A 25,369-nucleotide genomic window follows, 5' to 3' on the forward strand; every position below is an offset into this window, starting at 1 on the left:
TAATAATAGTATTATGATTATAGATTATGTATATGTATAAACATATACATATATTAATATATTAAAGGCATATGTATATATGAGTACATATATGTGCTCTTGTATATACTAGTAACAGTATTATTTATACTACCTTATTGATACTATGATATAATTATTACTTTTATTTTATTATATAATATATTATATATAAAAATATTATGTTTTTACTATTGTATGTCATATTATAATAGTATGCTATTACTCCAATCATGATAATAATATATTACATATACTATTAGATGATATATAATCCCATCTATTATAACAGCATATGATTATATATTACATATATAAATATAAATAGGCATATATATATATATATATATATCAATTCAAAAGGTAAATTGTGCAAGTATCATTAGCCTAACTTTTAAAGGCAAGTGTCTCAAAAAGTATTAAGTGATTTGCTCAAGGTCACACAGCTAAGAAGGGGGGGTGGGTGTCACATTATAACATAGTGGGTCAATGACAGTAATTTAAGTCAATCAAGAAAAACATTTATTAAGCCTTTTATATGCTAAGAATTGGTGATTCAACAGAAAAGATGAGACATTCCCTAGTCTCCCAGAGCATTGACCCTAATTAAGGAATACAACTATATGAGGGTTCATTTGCAGAAAGACTGAAATACGTGGATGTTGAAAGGATGCAGTGACGGGGGGGGGGGGGGGGGGAATGGCAAGTCCTAGGGGGTCTTTAGAATACCTCTGAGAGGGTGGCTAGGTGGTGTAGTGGATAAAGCATTGGCTCTGGAGTCAGGAGGACCTGAGTTCAAGTCCAGCCTCAGACCCTTAATAATTGCCTAGCTGTGTGACCTTGGGCAAAGTCACTTAACCCCATTGCCTTAAATAAATCAATACTTTTTAAAAAGGATATCTCTGCTACTGGATAAATCAGGCTGTATTTATAAAAAGCAAAGATTAAGATGAAAAATACACTAAAAGGAAAACTCCACAAACTTTAGTTATATCAATAATTTTCATGGAAAAAGTTATAACTTTGAACAGTTTTCATATATAAGAAAAATTTTTGACAAAGGAAAACCAACTTTTCTTCTTAATTTTCATGGCAACAGAGAATACCATCAAGGAAAAAGGAGGGTCATTCTCTTCCTGCAAATCGTCCAAAGGAAACCCACCATTACTGAATAACATTCAGAGGGATAAAATCATATGATCAGAGATTTACAAGTAAAAGGAACCCAGAGGTCATCAAACTGATTCCTTAGCCTGGAAGGATTTGCATGAACTAATGCTGAGCAAGATGAGCAGAACCAGAAAACATTGTACACCCTAACAGCAACATGGGGGTGATGATCAGCTTGCTCATTCCATCAGTACAACAACCAGGGACAATTTTGGGCTATCTGCAATGGAGAATACCACCTGTATCTGGGAAAGAATTGTGGACTTTGAACAGAGAACAGAGACTATTACCTTCAAATTTGAAATTTAAAAACCATTATCTTATTATGTAATTTTGCTATCTCATACTTTATTTTTCTTCCTTAAGGATATGATTTATCTGTCATCACATTCACCTGAGATCAATGTATACCATGGAAACAATGTAAAGACTAATAGAATGCCTTCTGTGGGGGTAGGGAAGCAAGAATGGGGAAAAATTTGTAAAACTCAAAATAAATAAAATCTTACTAAAAAAACTGATTCCTTCATTTTATCAAAGAGGAAATTGATGCCCAGAGAGGTAATATTTCTTTCCCAGTATCATAAAGGAAGCAAAAGAGCAGAGATGAGATTTGATCCTAGTTTCCTCTGACTTTAAACCCTGTTGAAGGCTTTTACCATGGAACCACATTGCTTCCACATGTAGAAAAGACTCTCTTCAAATTTATGCATGACTCCATGTATAACATATCAAATTGTTTGCCTTTTCAATGAGAGAAAGGGGGAGGGAAAGAATTTGGAACTCAAAAATTATTTAAATATAAAAAATTGTTTTTATATCTTATTGGAGAAAAATAACAAATTAAAAAGAAAAAAATATTTATGCATAACTCAAGTATTTGAGAGGGTGTTGTTTTACTTTGTCTTCCCTACCCACAATCCCCATTTGAGCAAACAGCTAGCAGAAGAAAATGTAACTCTTTACTGATAGAATTACACAAAATTCTGTAAATGTATTAACAAATTTACCTAGGCAATTTATGCATTAGCAATTTACCCTCTAAACCTTGCACCAAAGACTCCTATGATATAAAAGCCTGTTTCTTGTCAAGAATATCATCCTTTTGTTGAGAAGACTCATCCAGAAACCAAGGAAGCTTACCCTACTAGACAGGCTGGCATTCTATGAAGCAAGGATCATATTTTCATTAATCTTCCCCAGCTCCTAAGGCTGTTCTCTGCACAGAGACTCTTGAAATAGGAAACTGACGGCCCCATTACAATACACCCAGAAGGAAATCTGATTGATCAAATTCCTGTGCTTCTGACAATACAATATTCCAGTACTGATAGTCCAAGGGTCAGTCCTTCAGTGACCTTATAGTTTCTCAGGAAAGAAGAATTCCTCCACATGAAGGGAAACCTACAATTTTCTGTGGACAATCACAGAATCTACAAAGCTAAATCTCTATTTGTAGGTCTGTCTCCTGGTTCCTATGTCTCCTCCAACCCATCTAGATGTATATGTAGTCTTTTAAAACAATACAAAACTTTTCAGTAAAATGTTAGGTTTCTCGTCTGCAGCTGTTGATTCAATTCAAACATCCATTAACGTTTGAGCACTATGGTAGACTCCAGGAATAGAAAGATAAAAAATATTCAAACTCTACACTAAAGGAGCTTAAAGTAGAGAAGAATATGTCTAAAACAGGAAAAAAGGGGCGGAGCCAAGATGGCGGCAAGAAGGGATCTAGTCTTAGGAGCTCTCTGATAAAACTCATCAGCTAAGGACTCTAACTAAACTTTCAAAAGACAGAACCCACAAAGGGACCCAGTGAGGCAGTTCTCCTACACAAGGTAACCTGGAAAAGAGAAGAAAGGCTCTGCTCCCCAGGGTCGGAGGGGTGGCCCGCCAGAGGGAAAGAACTTCAGCCTCCTGGAGGCAGCCCCAGGGCACTGGGAGCCGTGGCTCACAGCACGGGGGAAGTCTCCTGAGCTGCACCCCGAGGAGCACCGGACACAAAGTGGGGGAACAGCGGGAGACCTCTGCCAGAGCAAGCACATGGAGCCCAGCCCTCAGGGCACACAGGCAGCAGCTTGGTCTTTCTGCAGCCCAGAGTCAGAAACAGAAGCAGGTGGAGCCAGTAAGCAGGAGCCCCCAGGGCATGAGCCCATTGAGCTGAGGGAGGGGAGTGAAGAGAGACTGCAGAGCTCTGTCCTCTGCCCCTGGAACAGGACTCTGGAGCTCTGACCACATTCAGATCCTGATAGCAGTCTAGGCCCCCCAATAGAACAGCAAGCCCCCCCCCACCTCAGCCCCGTGGCAGAGGGGGGTGCCTATGGTCATTCACAGACCAGGAGGGAGGACAGAGCCTCACACACTGAGACCCTTGTGGGAGTGTCCCAAAAGCTCAGGAAGCACCCCCCAAAAACAGGCTTAGGCTGGGGAAATGAACAAGCAAAGAAACAAGAGGAAGACCATTGAGAAATGTTTTGCAAATGAGCCCAAGAAGAATCAAAATACTCAGTCTGAAGATAAGGAAGCACAAGCTCCTGGATCTAAAGACTCCAAGAAAAACAGAAATTGGGCTCAGGCTATGATAGAGCTCAAAAAAGACTTTGAAAATCAAATGAGGGAGTTGGAAGAAAAATTGGGAAAAGAAAGGAGAGAGATGCAGGAAAAACATGAAAATGAAGTCAGCAGCTTAGTCAAGGAAATCCAAATGCTGAAGAAAATAGCATGCTAAAAAACAGCTTTGGTCAAATGGATAAAACAGTTCAAAAAGTTATTGAGGAGAAGAATGCTTTAAAAAGCAAAATTGGCCAGATGGAAAAAGAGATAAGAAAACTCTCTGAGGAGAACGAATCCTTCAGACAAAGAATAGAATTCAGGGAGATTGATGAATTTACCAGAAATCAGGAATCAATACTTCAAAACAAAAAAAAATGAAAAATTAGAAGAAAATGTGAAATATCTCATTGAAAAAACAACTGATATGGAAAACAGACTTAGGAAATATAATTTAAAAAATTATTGGAATACCTGAAAGTCATGATCAGGAAAAGAGCCTTGACATCATTTTCAAAGAATTACTACAGGAAAATTGCCCTGATATTCTAGAAGAAGAGGGCAAAATAGAAATGGAGAGAATCCACCGATCCCCCAGAGAAAGAGATCCCAAAAAACCAACCCCCAGGAATATTATAGCCAAGTTCCAGAACTCCCAAGTCAAAGAGAAAATATTACAAGCAGCCAGAAGGACACAGTTCAAATATCATGGAGCTGCAGTCAGGATCACACAGGACTTAGCAGCAACTACATTGGAAGCTGGTAGGGCTTGGAATACAATATACCAGAAGGCAAAAGAGCTTAGAATGCAGCCAAGAATGAACTACCCAGCAAGGCTGGATGTCCTCTTCCAGGGAAAAAGATGGACTTTTAATGAACCAGGGGTATTTCAAATGTTCCTGTTGGAATGGCCAGAGCTGAACAGAAGGTTTGATCTTCAGATACAGGACTCAGGTGAAGGATGGAGATTGGAGGAGAGGGGGGAAATATGAGGGACTTAATGAGGATGAACTGCATGTATAGAAAAATGATACTGATAATATTCATATGAACCTTCTCAGTTAATAGAGCAGGTAGAGGGAGCTTTTATAGTTGAAGCACAGGAGAAAGCTGAATTCAAAGATAAAATATGATGTAAAAATGGAGTCAATAGGAAAAAAAGGGAAATGGAATGGGAGAAAGAAAAAGGAGAGGGGGAATAGTCCAAGATATTTCACATAATAAGATTTTTTTTATTACAATGAGCTATTGCAATGATATGGAAGGGGGGAGGCAAGGGGGAATGAGGGAACCTTTGCTCTCATCAGAGATGGCTAGGAGAGGAAACAGCAAATATACACAATGGGGTATAGACATCTGGAGTAAGAAGGAGGGGGGAGCAGGGGGAAGGGGTGGGGATGTGAATAAAGGAGGAGAGGATGGACCATGGGGGGAGAGTAGTCAGATATAACACATTTTCTTTTTTACTTCTTGCAAGGGGTTAGGATTGGAAGGCCTGCCCAGGACCATAGGGCCAGGTGGATTCTGGGCCTAAGGGGTGGTAGGGGGCTCAGGGCTTCTTGGCCCCAGGACCAGGGATCTGTATGCTGAGCCAGTCAACGACCCTACAGCAGAGTCAGAGTGAAATGAGAGAGAAAATAGAGTACATGGTAGTGGAGAAATAAGAAAGGAGGGAGTTGCGATCAGCAATGGCAACATTGGAAAAATATGGAAGTAACTTTTGTGATGGACTTATCATAATGTGATCCACCTGTAACAGAGTTGTTGGTGTTGGAACAAAGACTGAAGCACATTTTTTGTTATTATTTGGGGGAGGGTGCAGGGCAAGTGGGGCTGGGTGGCCTGCCTGGGGCCACATAGCAGGGTGATCTTTGGGTGTCTGGGGCCGGATTTGGACCCAGGTGCTCCTGGCTCAAAGGCCAATGCTCTGTCTGCCACCCAGCCACCCCTACTATTATTACTATTTTATTTTATTTTGGGTCTTTTTTTTTCTTCTTTTTGGTTTTTGCAGGGCAGTGGGGATCGGGTGGCTTGCATGTCACATGGCTGGGTGATTGTTGGGTTTACAAGGCTGGATATGGACTCAGGTGCTCGTGGCTCCAGGGCTGGTGCTTCGTCCATTGCGCCACCTGGCCATACCTACAATTATTACTATTATTTTTTTAATTTTAATTTTTTTTCTCTCCCCTTTACTTTTTTTCGCCCAAGTCTATCTATATTCATGGGGGGAGGGGTATTTTGTTTACTTGTAAAGAAGAATATTTTATTAATGTAAAAAAACATTTGTACAAAATGAGAATAAAAAAATAAATTTCAAACATAAAAAGGTAGAAAGTGATAAGTGGAAGAAAGAAATCCAAATTATTCAAGATAAAAAAAAATTAAGCTCACTTTAAGCTATGGAATGAAGGGAAGCATCATTAATCTAGCACAATGTCTGGTACAAAAGTATATTTAATAGATATTTGTTTAATGGTATGAAAAAGCAAAAAAGTTTGTATTTATTTTAATCACTTACTATGTGCAAAGCACTAAAGGTACAAATAGAGAAAAGACTGTCCTTGCCCAAGAAGTTCATGTTCTAATGAATAGCACAAGCACATAAACTGGACCTTCTAGGGTTTTAGAGGTCAGGAAGAGGAAAGGAATCCCCTGTACAAATGCACTGAGGCATGAGAAGACAGGATGAGAATGGAGAATACCTAATAGCAGAGTTACGTGGTGTAATCCACTTAGTTTCAGGAAGAACAGAGTTCACATTCAACCTCTGACACTTACTCTATCTGGGTAATCCTGGGCAAATCAATTAATCCCTGGTCTGCCTCAGTTTCCTAAATCTGTAAAAATGGATATAACATACCCACTACTATCTTCCAGGAAGATAAAATGAGACATTTATAAATACCTTTGGAAACCTTAAAGTATTATATAAACGCGTGTTATTTATTACTGTTGTAATTTAGCATGCTGAAGGAGAGCAAAATATGGCTGAATGAACCATTTGTAAGGTCAGCTTCTAAAGACATTAATTACCTTTGAGTAATTAATTCATCACCTATGAATCATGACCTAAGAAGGAGGATTCCATGATAATCAACAGCAGGCTTATACTCTCACCCTAGGGCCAAAGTCTTTCCAATATCCCAATAGAGGGCTAAGTATTGTTTCACCTCCATTTTCCAAAGTCATTCCAACTGAACTACAGCTTACTCCTATTTAGTGCACATGTGCTATAAAAGGATTAGGGAAACTAATTATTAACTAATGTTAAAAATAGCCTAAAGAATCAAAAACCTCTTCCAAAAAGTGCTCTAATGTCCAGGCTGAGAGTCAACAAGAAGAGAGAGGATAGAAATCACAGAGATGACTTGGGGTGTCCAGCAGCTGGAACCAGCAAGGTGCCATTACAGCCAAAAAGACTTGTGAAAGACAGAATGGTGATGGTTTAGAAGCAAAATAAGAGCAGCAGATGCTGGAACAAAAAATACACACCCCAGGGAGGACCAAGACAACAAAATGACCCTGATCTGGGTCTGAAACTTGGGATAGCAACACCAAGGAAGAAATTTGATAAGAAAACACTGAATTTTCAAGGATGAGGACTGAATTGAGAGGGGGAGGAAATTGGAAGATGGGAAATAGAGGAAGTAAGGAATGCCCATTCAAAAAGTGGACCTGAGATTGCAGGAATCATCTGTCCATAGGTTACATAATCACTTACAAAGGTCAAGACCCTAGTGGAAGGATGGTAATAGGTTTGCTAGAGAAACATCTTTGATTTCCAGTTCTTCATTTATTAGATAATTTGTTGGGACTGAAAGAACACATTCTAATCATTCTAATATAAATGTAGATATATAGATATAGATGATATAGATATGGATACGGACACAGACAGATATGGATGGATACAGATACAGATATAGATATAGATAGATATAGATATCGATATAGATATAGATAGATACACATATATATTTCTCCCAGAGTACTACCAATTAGAATGTCATTTTAATTAATAATTTCATTTTTTAGACTTTTAAATAGGAAGCTCAAAGTCATAGCACCAAGGAGAGATCAAATGAGATAGAGTGAAAGGAAAGGAAATTTGGGAACAAGACTGCATACTTAGGTGGCGTGAGATGCCTAGAAAAGGTAAAGGAAATACTTGGAAAGAGAGGATAGAGGAAGGTTCAGAGATAAAGGTGGAGTACTTGAGTTCTAAAGAAAGAACAAGTCATTTGCTCTTAAAAGCTGAAAAATTCTATATAATGAAACAGGGGTAAGTTATGATACAACACAAAGGATCTTGAAGTACCTCATTAATTTCTGAAAAAATAACTAGCCATTATAATCAACTTCAATTTACGTGATCTGACTTGAAATTCACAAAGATTGTACAGTACCACAGAAATTATCCCCATTCTCTATATATGAGGAAAATGAAGTTCAGATATGTTAAACTCACTCTCATGGGCAGGATTTGAACCAAGATCTTCTTAAGACTCCAAACCTAGCATTCAATCCACCAAGTTAAGACTAGATTATAAAGCAAATGTATATCACACATGTATTGTTAGTCACTTATTTCGTTCCTGTCCAACTCTTTGTGACAGCATTTGGGATTTTCTTGGCAAAGATACTGGAGTGGTTTTCTATTTCCTTCTCCAGCTCATTTTACAGATGAAGAAACTAAGGCAAATAGGGTTAAGTAACTTGGCCAGGATCACACAGTTAGTAAGTGTCTGAGGTTAAATTTTAACTCGGGTCTTCCTGACTCCAGGTCTGGCACTCTTATCTATTGCACCACCTAGTTGTCCCACCTACATGTACATGTATACATGTAATAGACACCTAACTATATATTCTCTACACATACACAGAAGGATCATTAAAATAAGAATGAATCATCACTTATCTTTACAACAAATTAGAGAATTCCTAAGCTAACATACCCAACATACTAAATTAGCTCCACAAAAGCACAACTCTAGGCAAAATAATAGCCAGTGTCACAGCAACAATGTTATAAATGGGAGATTATTACTTCATTTTTTTTATCTGATTCAATGAAATTCAGTTAAAAAATGGTCCTAAGACAGGGATACTTTCTGAGAACTGTTCTTTGACATTTAATATTTGCCAAATTATTGTGTAGGGGGATAAAAGAATTGATTTTTTTGGAACTGAATCTAAGTTTTCCATGCAAGTTCATCTTCTGAAGAAGCATGAAAGCAACTCAGAGACAACTTCAGTGGTGGATAGAACAATGGGAATAGTTCTAATTTCTTCAGCTCTCCATTTTGAGAGAATTTAGTTTCACACGGTTCAGACACAAGGAATGCTTTGGTTAGTAAGAACTATTCAAAAACCTTTGTTAAATTTTTGTGAATCGCTTCTATACAGGCAATCTGGGGCAAGAATTTGTCCATTTATAAAGAGTAGCGTGCTTCTGATATATAATTCTGATACTTGATAACTACTTTATAGGCAAACGGGATTAAGTGACTCACCCAGGGTCACACAGCTACTAAGAGTCTGCAGCCAGATTTGAACTGATGAAGACAAGTGTTCCTGATCCTAGTGCCCATGCTCCATACCATATGCTACCTAACTGCCCCGTTGTGATCACTGCTTTACAGATAATCAGTAGGAGCTTGATTATGCAAATTACAGTGACACACTGAATGATTATTTCATTGCAAACTCTGTTGTCAATCTCCAAGACTGGAGAAGGAGCTTCATGTCCTCTGTGGAAGCAGTGACCTGATCCTGTAAGGAATGAGATCATGAATCCTTCTCTTTCTGTAAGCAAATGCACTTGACTGAGTCATTATTTAGTGCTTTTGTTGACATATTAGTCGTGTTGATGTTACCCATATGACCTTTTACTTCCATTCTGGATCTTTGCCACTTCATAGGTTTCTTAGGTTGCATTACAAAGATACAGCTTGTGTTTCTATTAGCAGTCTTTATTTACGATGAGAAGTGAGGTTTGTTTGCTCAGAAAATATTTCTGTAAATTTTTAACCTCTCTGTCACATAGTATAAAAATATCAGTCTTTTTCTTCCATTTTTGGCAAGATAATTCTCTTTCTATAGCCTCTTTAGGGATAATAAATCTCATATAGTGTTAAAATTCTACAACTTTTGATTTGCATACTTTCTGCCTCAACCGATATACATTTTTCTAGGCTCAAAATATAATATTTATGACTTATGTCACAAATGATATATACTATGTTACATTACATATACTGGTCACTATAATATATACTATATTATATATATATATATATAATTAGTGTTATGTACACAAGGCATATTATAAAATAAACATAATATATTATTATATTTTGAGTTATTATCTTTTGTTTTTACATTCCATCCCTGTCCAAATAAGGCCCTAACTACTCTGAGGGACTAAAAGGTTCAATGACAACAGTAGTTAGCATTTACATAGGACTTTAAGGTTTATAAAGGGTTTTACAAATATCTCATTTTATACTCAAAATAGCCCTAGTACTATTATCATGCCCATATTACAGTGAGGAAATTGAGGCAGAAAGAAGTTATGTGACTTGCTCAGGGCTAAAAGCTAGTAAGCTAAGTACTGGACTAAAACTGAATTCAGGTTTTTCTAACTCCAAATGTGGTACCCAAGTGCCTCAGGATCACAGAGACAGTATGTCAGCCACCATGGGACTAGAATTTAGGTTTTCCATATTCAGTTCTCTCTATGTAATTCATCATTCCTCCTCATCATCATCTTCATCATCATCATCATTATTGCAGGAGTGACTTACATTTGTATAAATGCTTTTAGCCTGGATAGCACTTAAACTTTATATTCCATATACATGTACCTAATATTGTAATCTAATAGGCAACTAAATAGAGCTGTGGATAGTATTAGGTCTGGGGTCAGAAAGACTTGAGTTCAAATCTGACTTCAGCTATTTATTTAGCTGCGTGACACTGGGTTAGACACTTCAACCAGTTTCCGGTAATGCCAAGAAAACCTCAAATGGGATCACAGAGTCAGACATGACTGAAAATGACAACAACAATACCAGTACCTAAAGCAATCTATAGTTTTCTTTTTAGCTAATGTTAATTTAAGCTAATTTGAAAAATAAATTAATAAATAGGTAATACTAGAAGGTACAAAAGACAATCAAAGACAACCACAATTTGACTAGGAGTACTAGGTAAATTATATTGCTTTAGACAAAGTTGACCATGTCTACACTGACTATAACAAAGTAAAATATCCCTGTCAAGTAATTTCAAAGATTGTAAACCTCCAGCTTCCCAATATCAGTCTGATTTTCACAGTCCAAGTTAGTCCCTATACCAGTAAGTTTGGGGCAAAAAAAATCTCAAAAATCAATTAATCTGGGGCAGCTAGGTGGAACAGTGGATAGAGCACCAGCCCTGGAGTCAGGAGTACCTGAGTTCAAATCCAGCCTCAGACACTTAATAATTACCTAGCTGTGTGACCTTGGGCAAGCCACTTAACCCCATTCGCCTTACCAAAAAAAAAAAAAAACAATTAATCTAACTCTTATCTAATTGAGCTTGATCCCTTCCTCCAGTCAACCACATTCTAGGAAGGAAAATGAAATATAAGAGACATAAAAAGATTCCATCTTCCTTGTATCCCTCTTTATCAATTTTAAAGTATTTACATTTTTACCTGAATGTACAAACCACTCCCAGAACCTCTCATCTCTCATTAGTGCCATATAAATATTAGGTTATTAATTTATTATTTTTATTTGAATACTATGCATTTTCATTCTTTAATGTCCAATGCAAGTTATTCTATTCTATCCTATCCACAAAGTCAGTAAGAAACTACAAAGTCAATTGTCTATAAAGGCAAATCAGCTCTTTTGGCCAAAAGACCAGGTAGTGTGAGAGATAACAAATTCATGATGAAGTAGTTTCAAAGTGGTCAAAATAACAGAATAACACATCAGCAATTACTTCCTCTATAGTAGAAAACTGTAGCATAAGAAACATATCGCAAGTTTCTTTTAACATTGTTAAATTTTGGGACGGCTAAGTGGCACAGTGGATAAAGCACTGGCCCTGGAGTCAGGAGTACTTGGGTTCAAATTCAGTCTCAGAAACTTAATAATTACCTAGCTGTGTGGCCTTGGGCAACCCACTTAACCCCATTTCCCTTGCAAAAACCTAAAAAATAAAAAAATAGAGTATAAAAAACACATTGTTAAATATTTCTCACTTCTGTATCTTAATTTTATGAATTCAGTAGCATAGGATTATTTCTAGAATTTAATGTGGTTAATGCTTTAACAGAAAATTAGAGTTTTTGCCTTTAAACATGTGGCTTTTAAAAGCTTTCTTGCTTTGGATAGCAATAAAATCCACTAGCAAAAATAACTTTCCCATACAATCCCTCTCTCTTTTTATAATGCAACACTGGGGAGTTACTTATAGCAAACTTTGCTGAACTCATCTATTGTATTAGGGAGGGAAGACCTGTAACAATAGACAAACTTTAGCTGTCATTTCCTTTATAAAAGTTAGCAATTATCATCTAATTTCAAGTAACATTAATAAGCAACTATATGAAAAACCATTTACTGAGGTGACATTTAAAGTTGCCTCAGTATGTCTGTTGACTTAGAACTGGCATTTATGCCAAGATATGACATAAAACAGCAATAAAACTATCATAGAAACTCATCTATCTGGAATTGTAAGAGTTCTCAGAAACTAAGTCCAGCTCTCATATTACAGTATGCCCAAAGAGATTAAATGACTTGCCAATAGTCACAAAGTAGTAGGAGTCACAGCTGAGATTAGAATTTAGGTTCTGGGGCAGCTAGGTGGCACAGTGGATAGAGCACCAGCCCTAGAGTCAGAAGGACCTGAGTTCAAATTCAGCCTCAAATAACTACCTAACTACCTTGGGCAAGTCACTTAACCTCATTGCCTTGCAAAAACCTAAAAAAAAAGTCTCCAATAAGGAAGTAGTAAGCAGCTAGATGACCCAGTGGATAAAACAAGGACCTGGCATCAGGAAGACTCATCTTCATGTGTTCAGATCCGGTCTCAGATACTTATTAACTATGTGACACTGGGCAAGTCACTTAACCCTGTTTGCCTCAGTTTCCTCCTCTGTCAAATGCTGGAGAAGTAAATGGCAAACCACTCCAACATCTTTACCCCCAAAATATCTCAAAAACAAAGAGTCATAGATGACTGAAAAATGACTGAACAATGAACTTGGACCAGAAAGGCACTGTCAAATGAATAAAACTGATGAGGTGATTTAATTGAAATAATAAATTATTTACAGCAGGTAGGTGGGTCAATAGATAGAGCATCAAATCTAGCTTGAAACCTTTATTTGGGCATGTTACTGTAGTATGACTTGAACAAGTTACTCTGTCTGCCTCAGTTTCCTCAACTGTAAAATGGTGATTAAAAATAGTATCCACATAATAAGGTTGGATCAAATGAGATTATATCCAACTAGATTTTAGCAACTACTATTCATCTGACACATAGTGATATATAAATGTTAATTACTGTTAATAAAATTTAGAAAGAAATAAAATTCACAGAAGAGATTAAATAATAGAATAAGAATCAATGGAAAAATCTTACTTTTGACTAAAGGAGAACCACACTTTCCTTGAAGAGGTAGAACCAGACTCTTGGAAAAAGATACCAGTAAAGTCCATTCTAGGGATAGGAGATGTCCAGTGCAAATGTACTGTATAAGGAGGGGGCAGGACTGGATCAGGAGACAGGAATTATAAAGTTTGACTGGAGATTAATCACCTAGTTATTTAGCATGAGGATTTTAAAGGGTTTTTGCTTCTTAAAAATCTATAAATACTAGGCAATACAAATTATTGTTATCCCCATTGTTAAAAATCACAAAACTATAACTCTTAGGGGAAAAAAAGCAAATGACACAAAAACAAAATCTGACATGAAGAAATATCTTTTATTCTTTTGCTTTTCTTTATGTACAGAAGTTCCCCTCTACTGTGGACTACAGATTCATATCCTATCTATCAGTAATAGGAGTCAGTTAATAGAATGAAATGCAACAAAATCCACAATCATCAAAAGATTCAAATATGTTCCACATGTTGTGCTTACTAGGGCAGGAAAACTGTACTAATACATTTTTTAAAAGATTTTTAAGCAACAAAAACTGAATCAAAATAGATTTTCAAGTTAACTTTCAGTGAACCAAAATATTCAATTAGTCAAAGTATTCCATTCCAAAACATTCTATTTCATAGAAAATCTTCTATAATCTTCTAAGACATTGGAATATTTTTCTTTGTTTAATTATCCTGATTACCTAGGTATTTAATCATCTTATTACCTAAGTGTTACCTAGATATTATAGGACGTGACACTTCAGAGAAGTGATTTGAAACAAGACCATTTTGGTTGTCATAATTTTGGGAGGCCAATCTCATTAATTTTTATATGAATATAAATTGTCCTTCTATACAATCATGTTCTTCACAGCATGACTGATAAATTATTGCCCTCATTGAGTATACACAAATAAGGCAGCCCTTCTAATTCAAGATCAGCTATCATGGCCATAATTCTCTCCCCCCCAAGCCCAATCTTCTGAAGGATCAACCCATCAGTCCTTTCAACAGTTTTGAATGCACAAACCAGAGTCCTTCCCATCCTGATTGCCCTCCTCATCACCACTCTTCCCAAAATGTGACTTCTAGAACTCATCACAGTACCCTAGATATGAACAAAAGTAAAAAAGTCAAAAGCTATAGTTATTACATGCTTTGACACAGTATTAACATAAATAGTATACAAAACTAACCATTCACAAGCAAAAGAAATTTATTCACAGGTGCATTAAATTTGCATGTAATTTAAGTTTGGTGGAGAAATTTAAAATTTCTGAATTTACAAAAATAAGTAGATTATAAATAGAAATCATAAAACACCTACCTTAGTGGGTTATTATGAGGAGTCAATGAAATTATATATGTAAAGTGCTTTGCAATCTTGGAAGCACAATATAAATGTTAGCTATTATTTCTGTGTTCAAGGATAATCATTAAAGAAAATACTGAGTTTAAGTCACAAGAAGTTAATACAAACCCCCCAAAAAACCTCAAAACTTATGGTAGAGCAAAAGATCATAGATTGGGAATTAAATAAATTTACATAGAAACATTTCTATTATGAAAATATATTGATTTTTAATTAAGTAGAGAATCACGACATAAACATTAAATTATCCATCCAACCTCACCACCACATTTATAGGATACATACCATGGAACTGAAGGTTACGTCACCTATGCCATGGAAATACTTGAAAAGACAGCAAGGCTTGCCACACATGGTCTACTTTTAAATAAATTTTGAAAAACACCAGGATCAAAGGCAAGGGTGGAAAAAGTAGACTCCCTTTATTTCACACTTATGATCACCAGTATTCTCAAGTTATGTAGGATCTGAACCTATTTTCAGATCTATGCTTAAATTTCAAATTTCAAATCTATGCTTAAAAAATGTAGTAATTTCTAGAGTAGAACTGAACTCACAGGAATCAAATAGATATATTAAATTTCACAGCATATACAAATAGCAAGCTTGGCCTACTCATGAATTTGCCTTCTATTAGACACATAGCAAAATCAAAGATTAGTGTTTGCCATTATCCTAGAACTTAAAGCTAGATTCTGAAAAAAATCTCAGTTGTACCAGCATTTCTACTTATCCTCCCATCAAGTACCTATTAATTTCTAGTTTAAACCATTAAATTATCAAGTCTTAAACAAAAGTAAATATTAAGATCTAGATTTGATTGAATATGTTGGAGAAATGAAACAAAAGTATGAGGATACTGAACCAGGAAAAATCTGCACAAATTCTAAGATGTAGACTAGATAGCTATGAACCTACACTAATGTAGTCTATAATAAATTGAATGTTGGGCTTAGGAAAGGCCTAAGGCACCATTAGTGGTTTTATAAAAATATCTCTTTTGATCCTCACAATAATTCTTTGAGGTAGATCTTTATTATTCCTATTTAACAGTTAAGGGAGAGAGAGAGAGAGAGAGAGAGAGAGAGAGAGAGAGAGAGAGAGAGAGAGAGAGAGAGAGAGAGAGTGAGTTAGTTAGTTATCTCCTCCTAGGGATTAAATGGAGATTTTTTTTAAAAAGCACCTACCTCGGTAGCTCATTGTGTGCAATTAAATGAGATTATTTCTGCAAAGTGCTTTGCAACCTCTGAAGCACAATATATAAATGTTATATATTATTATTATCATCATTATCATCATCATCATCATTACTATTTCTATGTTCAAGGAAAATCATCATCATCATCATCATTACTATTTCTATGTTCAAGGAAAATCATTAAAAGAAGATTCTGAATTTAAGTCACAAGAAGTTAATACAAAACAGAACAAAAAACTTTTCACAGAAGATCAAAATGTCATAAATTAGGAGGAAGAAAGCTCCTCAGAGCCCATTAAGTTCGAAACCCTCATTTTATAGGTGAGGAAAACTGAAGCCCATGAAGGTTAAGGTGTTCTCAATCATTTTTGATAAGAGAAATGCAAATTAAACATATCTAAGGTACCAGCTCACACCTCTCAGATTGGCCAATGTGACTGGAAAGGAAAATGATCAATGTTGGAAGGGATGTGGGAAATCTGGGACTAATACATTGCTGGTGGAGATGTGAACTCATCTAAACTTTCTGGAGAGCAGTCTAGAACTATGCCCAAAGGGCAATAAAAATGTGCATGCCCTTTGATCCAGCAATACCACTACTGGGTCTATACCTAAAGAGATGATGAAAAGGGTTTTACCCCCTTTACCCCATCACTTGTACAAAAATATTCATAGCAGCCCTGTTTGTGATGGCAAAGAATTGGAAATTAAGTGACTGTCCATCAGTTGGGGAATGTCTGAACAAACTGTGGTATATGTATGTCATGGAACACTACTGTTCTATTAGAAACCAGGAGGGATGGGAATTCAGAGAAGCCTGGTAGCATCCACATGGACTGATGCTGAATAAGATGAGCAGAACCAGAAAAACATTGTACACCTTAACAGCAACATAGGGGCAATGATCATCCTTGATGAATTGTTCATTTCAGCAGCACAATAATCAAAGACAATTGTAAAAGATTTGTGATGGAAAATACCATCCATAACTGTGGAGTTTGAATGAAGACCAAAACTTATTATCTTCAATTTTTAAAAGTTGTCTTATGATTATCTTTTCTCTTTCTCCAATGTTTTCTTTCATCTGTTTATATCTGATTCTTCTCTCAACATGTTCAATATCAATCTACATTTAATATGGCTATAAATATAACTTATATCAGATTGCTTTATGTTGGGAGAATGAGGGAGGGAAAGGAGGGAGGGAGAAAAATTGTAAAACTCAAAACTCTGAGTGATTGGTTAAAAACTACCATTACATGTAATTGGGGAAAACAAATAAAATAGTAAAAAAAAAATGTGTTCTAAAAAAAAAAAGGTGACCACTAAATAAAAGGCCAGAAAGCTTTCAAGCTCTACATATCTGTGCAGGAATAGATATTCATTTTTAATTTATCTTTTTCACTTCCTTCTCAATTCAAGAAATAAGTGATGTCTTTATAGAATTATGGGACTGTACTTAAATGAAAGGGCCACACCCATAACTGGTGGCCCTGTAATGTAGCTAGTAACAAATACAGCTAATAATTTAAAGTGTACAAAGACTGTTTTAAGATATCATTTAATAAATGATCACTAAGAGCAAGCAAGGGTCCCATAAACTAGAAAGTGTGTGTATTAATAGAAGATTTAATGAACCATACACCATAAAACTTGCCTGTCTGTATATCATAAGAAACACTGCCCCCCATGAAATTAAAAGTGATACACCAGATTTTTTTTTTTTTTTGCCTGACTGCTCATGAATAAGTAGCCTGCCCCGGGACTACTATATGTTTACACAGCCAAAATGTTACAAAAAACATCAGATCAGAGACCTGGGAACTTCTGCCTATTGAGGATTTTTGCCACCGCCTTATTCTTCCTAGATCTGTTTCTCCATATATAAAAATCAAGGTAATATTGACAGCTTGGCTTCAAACAGATTTATGAGTATTAAAAGTACATAAGTTCTTCAGTGGAAGATTGCTATAGTATGTAAAAACTAAGTAATAGTAAATTACAAAATCACTATAGAAATGAAAGATACCATATTATTTTCTCTACCAAGGGGCATCATTTATTACAAATATCACCGAGTTCTCTCCTTCACACCAAGATAACCCAATATAAGAAACTCTTTTCTTGTAAAAGACATCTTGCCTTATGTTCAATGATGATATAACAATTATCTGTTCTTTCAAAGTCTTTCCTACAAGCTACTTCTAGGGTAGGATGTCCTTATAATTGCCTTTCTATCAGACTAGTTCTCCTTATCTCTCCTAGACTGGAAGTCAGAGATACACTGCTAATCAGTACAGAAGCTTAGACTTTATTTGCAGATAAAAGACACTCATTTTTTAGCAGAGCAAGGTAGGACTCCCCTCAACCCCCCTCATTCAGGAGTTCATGCTATTGGTGCCAGCTCAAAATTCAAAAACTCAATTGATCCACCAGTTTCAGCATCCTCAAGTTACAGATTATATATCACAATGCCCAATAATTCCCCAAAACTGTATTTCAATATAATTGCTGTTATTCAGTAGTTTCAATCATGTCCAACTCTTATTTGGGGACCTCTTGACAAAAAATATTGGAGTTGTTTTGCCATGTTCTTCCCCAACTTCTTTTACAGATGAGAATCTAAGGCAAACAGAGTTAAGTGACTTGTCCAAGTTCACACAGCTAGTAAACAAGGCCACATCTGAACTCATGAACAAGAGTCTACCTGCCTCCAAATATGGTACCACCTAGTTGCCTAGCAAGTGCTCTGTGACAGACTGACATCAGAAAAGATGGGAGGAAGGAAACTAGGAAGTCTTTAAGTCTCTAAAGTTCCCTTAGTCCATCTTTCTTCTCCTAATTTGAGGCAGTACACAGATGTTAAAGGTGCCACAAACTGACAGAACTAATCTCAGAACAATTCCCCTTAAGAATACTTCAAGCTAAGTGATTCCCCTGGAACTTAAAACAGAAGCAAGCATTTCATGGTAGCATAGCTTTGTCGATCTGTCAACCAGTATCATCTCTACACAACTCCCCCATCTTCCAATCTGTCAGCTCATTAATATTCCCCATTAAGTAAAATACTGGTCTTAAGAAAAACCACACTGAAAAGTGACATTCATGGTCACCTTTACAGCTCTTTTAAACGCAAGGACTAGTCCTTCAATCTGCTTCTAAAGCAAACCAAAATTAAAACTAAACATACCTCATTTCTTTCAAAAGATGATATTATGGTTGAGAAAAGAAAAGATACTACCTTATAAATTATAATCATTCTTCAGGATCCAAGATCTTCTTTACTTACTCAAAATATATAAAGTCTTCAACTTAAAAACAATAGTAGAAGGAGGAAAAAAATCTCAAAAAAATCATTTTAGGGAGCAGTTCTTCACATTTCCTAAGCAAATGTTGTTTGGACCAAACCCTTCCCAGAGAATTCCCAGTCCTCCCTACTCCATCACTTTAGATGACAATAGTGATTCATTCAGTCCCCTCCCACATCTCTAGGAGAAAGGAATAAGTGCTAAGTCTTCATTCATTTTTTTCTCTCCTTAGCTTCTTAGTTAAATATGGAAACTAGATCTGTGATTCTAAAGATGTCTATCTGCTCCAAACTTTACCTAATTATCATTTTCAATCTGTGACACTGGGCACATCTATAAAAAAGGTAACATATCTCAGCAAAACAGTCCAAAAATACATTTTAGAAAAAAATACTTGTTAACCAATTCTCTTTTCATATTTGAAAATATGATTTCTTTAACTGAAGGTAAGGGAGATGGAAAAAAGCATTACAACTGGCATTTGGGAATTTCACCCCCAAAACGTCTGTTTTAGTCTAAGCAGAGCTCAGAAGATTCCCAAACTTTCTACTTAATGAGTTTAATTGCAATTTTTAAAGGTATCCAAACAGACCTGAATTTCAGCAGTATTTTTCCTCATTCCCTTTTAGATGCTATCAGTTCCAAGCCTTGGATAATTCCAAAAAACTTTTAAATAGATCAGACCATCAAAACACTATTGAGTGAGAAATGGGAGGGCAAAGAATTAAAGCTATATTCAAACTGTTCTTGCCATCAGTCAGGAAACAGAAAACAGAGTCAGGTATAAATAATCCATTTGAACTAGAGGTGATATCCTTTTAACTGCCATCAAAGTCTTTTTCTGCCATCTGGCCAGTCCCTAGTTAATGCACAAGAGTAGCTATAAGACTAAATGTCTCCTTAGTACTAAACCTCTGTTTCCATTCTAGCTGGCAAAACTACTTAAAGCAATTTTTTTTTCATCTTTCTCCAAGTGTGGGCTGTTTAACTTCTTGGTTTGAGACCTACAGAGTTTAGGCATCATAATTCACCAAAGTCTGAAGCTTGATATTCATCCAAGCCACAGAATTTAAAGTTATTTTCAAAGGTGGTATAATCATTTTTCTCTAGCCAAAAGCAGATGTCAAAAATGTTTTTCTGAGCCAAAATAGTTAGTTACCATAGGACCTTCCCAATGTGATCACCTTTACTGCCAGGAGGAATGCCCCTTCTCACAAACCTCAAATCCATAAGATTAAGGAACAAGTAGTTAGGGTCAGACACAGTTTATTTAAATAAAAAATTTAAACTATGCCAGCTGTGGTTTATGTGTTTAATCTCCAGTATAGGAAAAACTTGAAGCTGTGCCACATAAAACTAAAGTGTTATTTTTTAAAGTTAAGAATGATTGGAGTTTCTTTAAGTTCCATTGACAATAACAAGATAAAATATAGAATTATTGAATGACTGCCATCTTTCTTAAACATAATCTCTTGAAATGTCTTAAGTAAAACATAGTAATGTTAAATTTTCTAGTGATGATTAGATTTGCTGAGTTATGAGAATTTTCAAAAGTTGGCCTTCAAAGCTAGACTTTAGTAATTTTTTTAGGAATCTAGGCAAAACATCTTAATTGCAAAATTGTGGGGACACTTAGGTGGAGCAGTGGAGAGGGCACTGGCCCTGGAGTCAAGAGGACCTGAGTTCAAATCCCACCTCACACAATTAATAATTAATTAGCTGTGTGACCTTGGGCAAGTTACTTAATTCTATTGCCCTGCAAAAATCAAAAAAAAATTGCAAAATTTAAATTAGAAAAAAAGGTATTCCTGTTTTCTGATTGCACTGATTTCCTACCTTTTCCTACTATTATACCTATCTGCCTAAGGAGATGAAAATATCTTCAGACTTATTCCAATAAAATCACTAAATAGTGGGTAAACAATTAACTGGAAACACCAAGAAGTTTGCCCTCATCTCAAATTTAATCAAGTATGAAAAAAATGTCATTATAAGAGATAGAGAATAATGACATTTTTTTCTTTCCATTAAGAATAATACATATTAGGGACGGCTAGGTGGCGTAGTGGATAAAGCACTGGCCTGGGGTCAGGAGTACCTGGGTTCAAATCTGGTCTCAGACACTTAATAATTACCTAGCTGTGTGGCCTTGGGCAAGCCACTTAACCCCATTTGTCTTGCAAAAACCTAAAAAAAAAAAAAGAATACATATTTCCTACTTAAAAAAACTCATATTTTTAATATCCAGTTTTCTGAACAAAGGATTTATCTTTGCCTAAGTAGTTTTTGGAGTCCCTGATACAATATCACAAACTTATGTAATTAACATGTATCAGCTGACATCAAATTTGCTCAGATTTCACAGATAACAAACATTAGTCTTTCCATTTTTTGTATCAACTTATACAGCACATCTATGTGAAATAAGTTATCATTATTTTCTAGAAGGATTACAACACCAACATAATTTGCCCAAGGCTAGGCAATAAATCAGAAGCAGAACTGAAATCAAAAGTGAGAGATTCCTGACTTCCAAACACCAGACCACAACATTGACCACAACTAGACTCTTACAGGGTTAATACAAGGTGACTCAAATATTCCTCTCTAAAATAAATATTAATAATCTCTCACTACAGAACTATCCTGTTGCAGGTGACCTTGATTCTTGAGAAAAAAATGTCTGGTCCTACCAAGCTAAGAAATTTTCAGGTAGAGTCCCAAAGATAACTGATTGTTATCCAAGCAGTAGACTGACTACCTGTGGAATAGTGTATTTCATCACCGGGAGATAAAAAGCAATTTTTTTTTTGTCCACAGCAATTCAATAAATCATATATTAAGACCCAGATCTTCATCAGCCAAAGGAGGACACTGCTAAACTGCAGAATTTATGTAAAGTATATCATTCTTAATAAGGAGAACACATGATGTGGTGGGGAAGATAACTAAACTGAGAGTCAAAAGAGCTGGGTGTTGTGTGCAGCTCATCTAACTATGGGTAAATCTATCTCACTTGGCCTCAGTTTCCTCATATGTAAAACTAAGAGGTTAGATTAGATCAAGAGTTCTTAACCTGAGTTCCTAGGATGGATTGTCATGGTCTAAGGTCCATGAATTTGGAGCTTTACACTAATCATCATTTCCTTCATAATCTATTCTGAGAAGGGATCCATGAGGTTTCACCACACTGCCAAAGGAGTCCATGACACACAAAAAAAGGTTAAGAAGTAGACAGATTAGATGATTTGACCCTACAGTTAGAGAATTCTAACAATAAATTAGTACTGAAGAGGAAGTCAACAGACCCCAACCTGCATGCAGCCTCCAACCACTGTGTGAAGGCAAACTTCAGAGCTAACATTTCCCAAAACTCTCTTTCCCCAGATCAAAACCAGCTCTATCCAATTTAAGGAGTGCTAATCCCACCCTATCTGGGTTCACCTACAATATATAGTACATTCAAATATAAAAAAGGAAACAGTCCAAAGACCTCACTTTACAGTTAGAAAACCAAGTTCAGAGAGCAGCTTGACAGAAAACTGTTCAGTTTTAGGACTTGGGTCCCTACCAGGACAGTCCTAGAGTCTGGTTCATCTTGAGACCACCTAGTGTCTTTAGGAGGTACAACTCAGGTTGCCTGCCACCTTCTAGATTAATCTTGTGTGTTCTGGTTTATGTTCTCTCTCATCCTAGAATGTAAGTTCCTGGAGGGCAGAGACCTCTTCTCTCTTTGCATTACCTGTGCCTAACTCAAAGGAAGCACTTGATACTTGTAGGCTGATAGTAAGAACCTCTTTTCCTTGGAAAAGTATCTAGGGACAAAAACAGACTCTGCCTTCCTGGGACAGGGAAATTAGGGTGTTGGTTTCCCTCCCTTTGAACCTCAGGAAACGTTTGATTTTTATTTCTGCTAGGTACAGCTGTCCATTTGACCAAAGATATCAAAGATGGAAAGATATCATTTTCAAGAAAAAGTAATTTCCTGGGGGGGGGTAATCTATGATCATAGTCATATGTGCTACTTTGTCTAAGCAGTAAGCATTCATTAAGCACCGAGTCTGTGCCGTGTTATGTGCTAAGGCTGGGAAAACAGGTAAAAAAAAACAAGTCCAAAGAGTGTCCTGGTCCTGGAGAAGCTTAGACTCTCATCTGCCCAAGCCAGCTTCCCCATCGGGGCTGTCCTACAGAAACGCTCTCCAACCGCCCTGGTCGCAAGCTTAGCAGCTGCGTTCCAAAGGCTCCGAGGCAAAAACGGCCACAAGGGAGGCCCGGGGGGCCGGAGAACCAAGGTCCCGTCCAAGTAATGCGCCGGGAGGCTCGGGCACCGTCCTTCCCGAAAGCCAAAGGGCAGACGGAACGAGTGGCGCATGGTCCGGAGTGGCGGGCTTGGGCCAAGATGCCCGGTAAAGCCCCGGCAGGAACACAGCCCCGGAGCTCACTTCTCCGCCCTGCGCGGGGAGCTCCAGCCTGGCCCCGGCCGGGCGCGGCGCCCCGGCACCTGCCGGCTCACGGCCACGGGGCAGAGTAGGGGGAGCGGGAGAAGTTTCCGGAGCAAGAAACTCCCACGGCCGCGGCGCCTGGGTCAAGGCGGGTCCCCGGGAGGCCAGCTGTGCTCCCGACCCCGGGGAGTGTTCCGTCGGCCCTGGCCGCCCAGCCCGCCCCGGCTCCCCTCTCCCCTGCGCGCACACACGCACACGCACACACAGACATGAACGCAGACACATACAAGCGCACACACAGACATAAATCACAGTGACATACAAGCACACACGCAGAGACACAGACATACAAACACACACACAGATATAAACACAGAGACATACAAACACACACAGGCACAGACACACAGATATAAACACAGAGACATACAGGCACACAAAGACACAGAGACAAACACAGAGACATACACACACAGGCACACACAGACATAAACAGAGACATACACACAGACACACACATACAGTGACACACACACACACACACACACACACACACACACACACCCGCGACCTGTCGGGGCGCCGCGGGTCCGGGTCCGAGCAGCGCTCCGCTGGGGGAGCCTCGGAGCCCACCCGCACGCGCCGGAGACCCGACAGCAGCAGTTGGGGCCCCCCGCCCCCGGCAGGGTCCCCGGGCGCGGGCGTGGGGAAAGCGTGGGGAGCCCCCGCCCCCGGCGGACCCTCCCCAGGAAGGGGCCGGGGCCGGGGCCGGGGCCGGGCTCACCTCTTCGTCCCGCTCGTCCTGCGAGGCGCCGCCGCGCTCGGCCCCGGGCAGCGGGGCTCCCCCCGCCGGCCCGCCCGGCCGCCCCGCGCTCCCCCTGCGGCTCCAGCGGCGGCCGCCGTCGGGCTGCTCCGGGGCCGGGGGCGGCCGGGGCCGGCGGGGCGGGGGCCGGCGGCGGCGGCGGGCCGCGGGGGGCGGCGGGCTCCCCTTCCTCGGACAGAGTTTCGGAGCCCGAAGAGGACGCGGACGAGGGGGCGCGGGGCGCGGCGGCCCGGGGCGGGCCGGGGCCGGCGCTGCCCCCGCGGCGGGGCGCGGGCTCCGGCGTCTCGCAAAGTTTGTCGCCCATGGCGCGGCTCTCCCCGAGGCGCGGCGGCGGCGGCGCGGGGCGCGGGGCGCGGGGGGCGGCCGGCTCGGGCTGCTGCCTGCCCGGCCGGGCGGAGCGGCGCTCTGGGCGGTCCGCGGGGCGCGCGGCGGCCGCTACATGGCGGGCTCGGGGCCGGGAGAGCGCGCCCGCGAGTTTGCTGCTCCGGAGCCGGCGGCGGCGCTGCGGCGGCCTGCGCGGGGCGGGCGGCGGCGCGGGGCGGCCCCGGCGCGCGGGGACATGCTCCGGCGGCGGCGGCGGCGGCTCCGGCTCCCGCCCGCCCTCTGCTCCCGGCCCGGGCTGGAGCGGCGGCTCCCTGGGCCGAACCTGCCTCCGGCCCCGAGCGCCGGCTGACGGGCAGGCGCCCGAGCCAATGGAAGGGCCGGCGGTGGGAGGAGGCTGCTGCGCCCCGAGCCGCGGGCGGCAGGTGAGGGCGGGGACAGCGGGGCCCCCCGGGGAGGCCCTGCGGACGGCGGGGCCCGCGGCGCTCGGCCGTCGGGGGGAGCCCTCGGC

The 25,369-nt window shown here is 39.2% G+C and overlaps 1 protein-coding gene across 2 annotated transcripts in view; it reads right to left on the bottom strand.

Moving 5' to 3' along the window:
* The window catches only part of MAST4 (microtubule associated serine/threonine kinase family member 4), an 880,607-nt gene extending 856,021 nt beyond the window's left edge, over positions 1–24,586 (bottom strand). Inside the window, exon 1 of one of the 2 annotated variants that reach the window (XM_074200305.1) lies at positions 24,499–24,586. The gene's annotated coding sequence lies outside the window, so the exon portion shown is untranslated. The remainder of the gene's footprint in view (positions 1–24,498) is intronic. The other variant, XM_074200315.1, reaches the window with a different exon arrangement.
* Between the last annotated feature and the right edge of the window lie 783 nt (positions 24,587–25,369).

Source organism: Macrotis lagotis, chromosome X (genome assembly GCF_037893015.1).
Source record: "Macrotis lagotis isolate mMagLag1 chromosome X, bilby.v1.9.chrom.fasta, whole genome shotgun sequence".
NCBI classification, from domain to species: domain Eukaryota; kingdom Metazoa; phylum Chordata; class Mammalia; order Peramelemorphia; family Peramelidae; genus Macrotis; species Macrotis lagotis.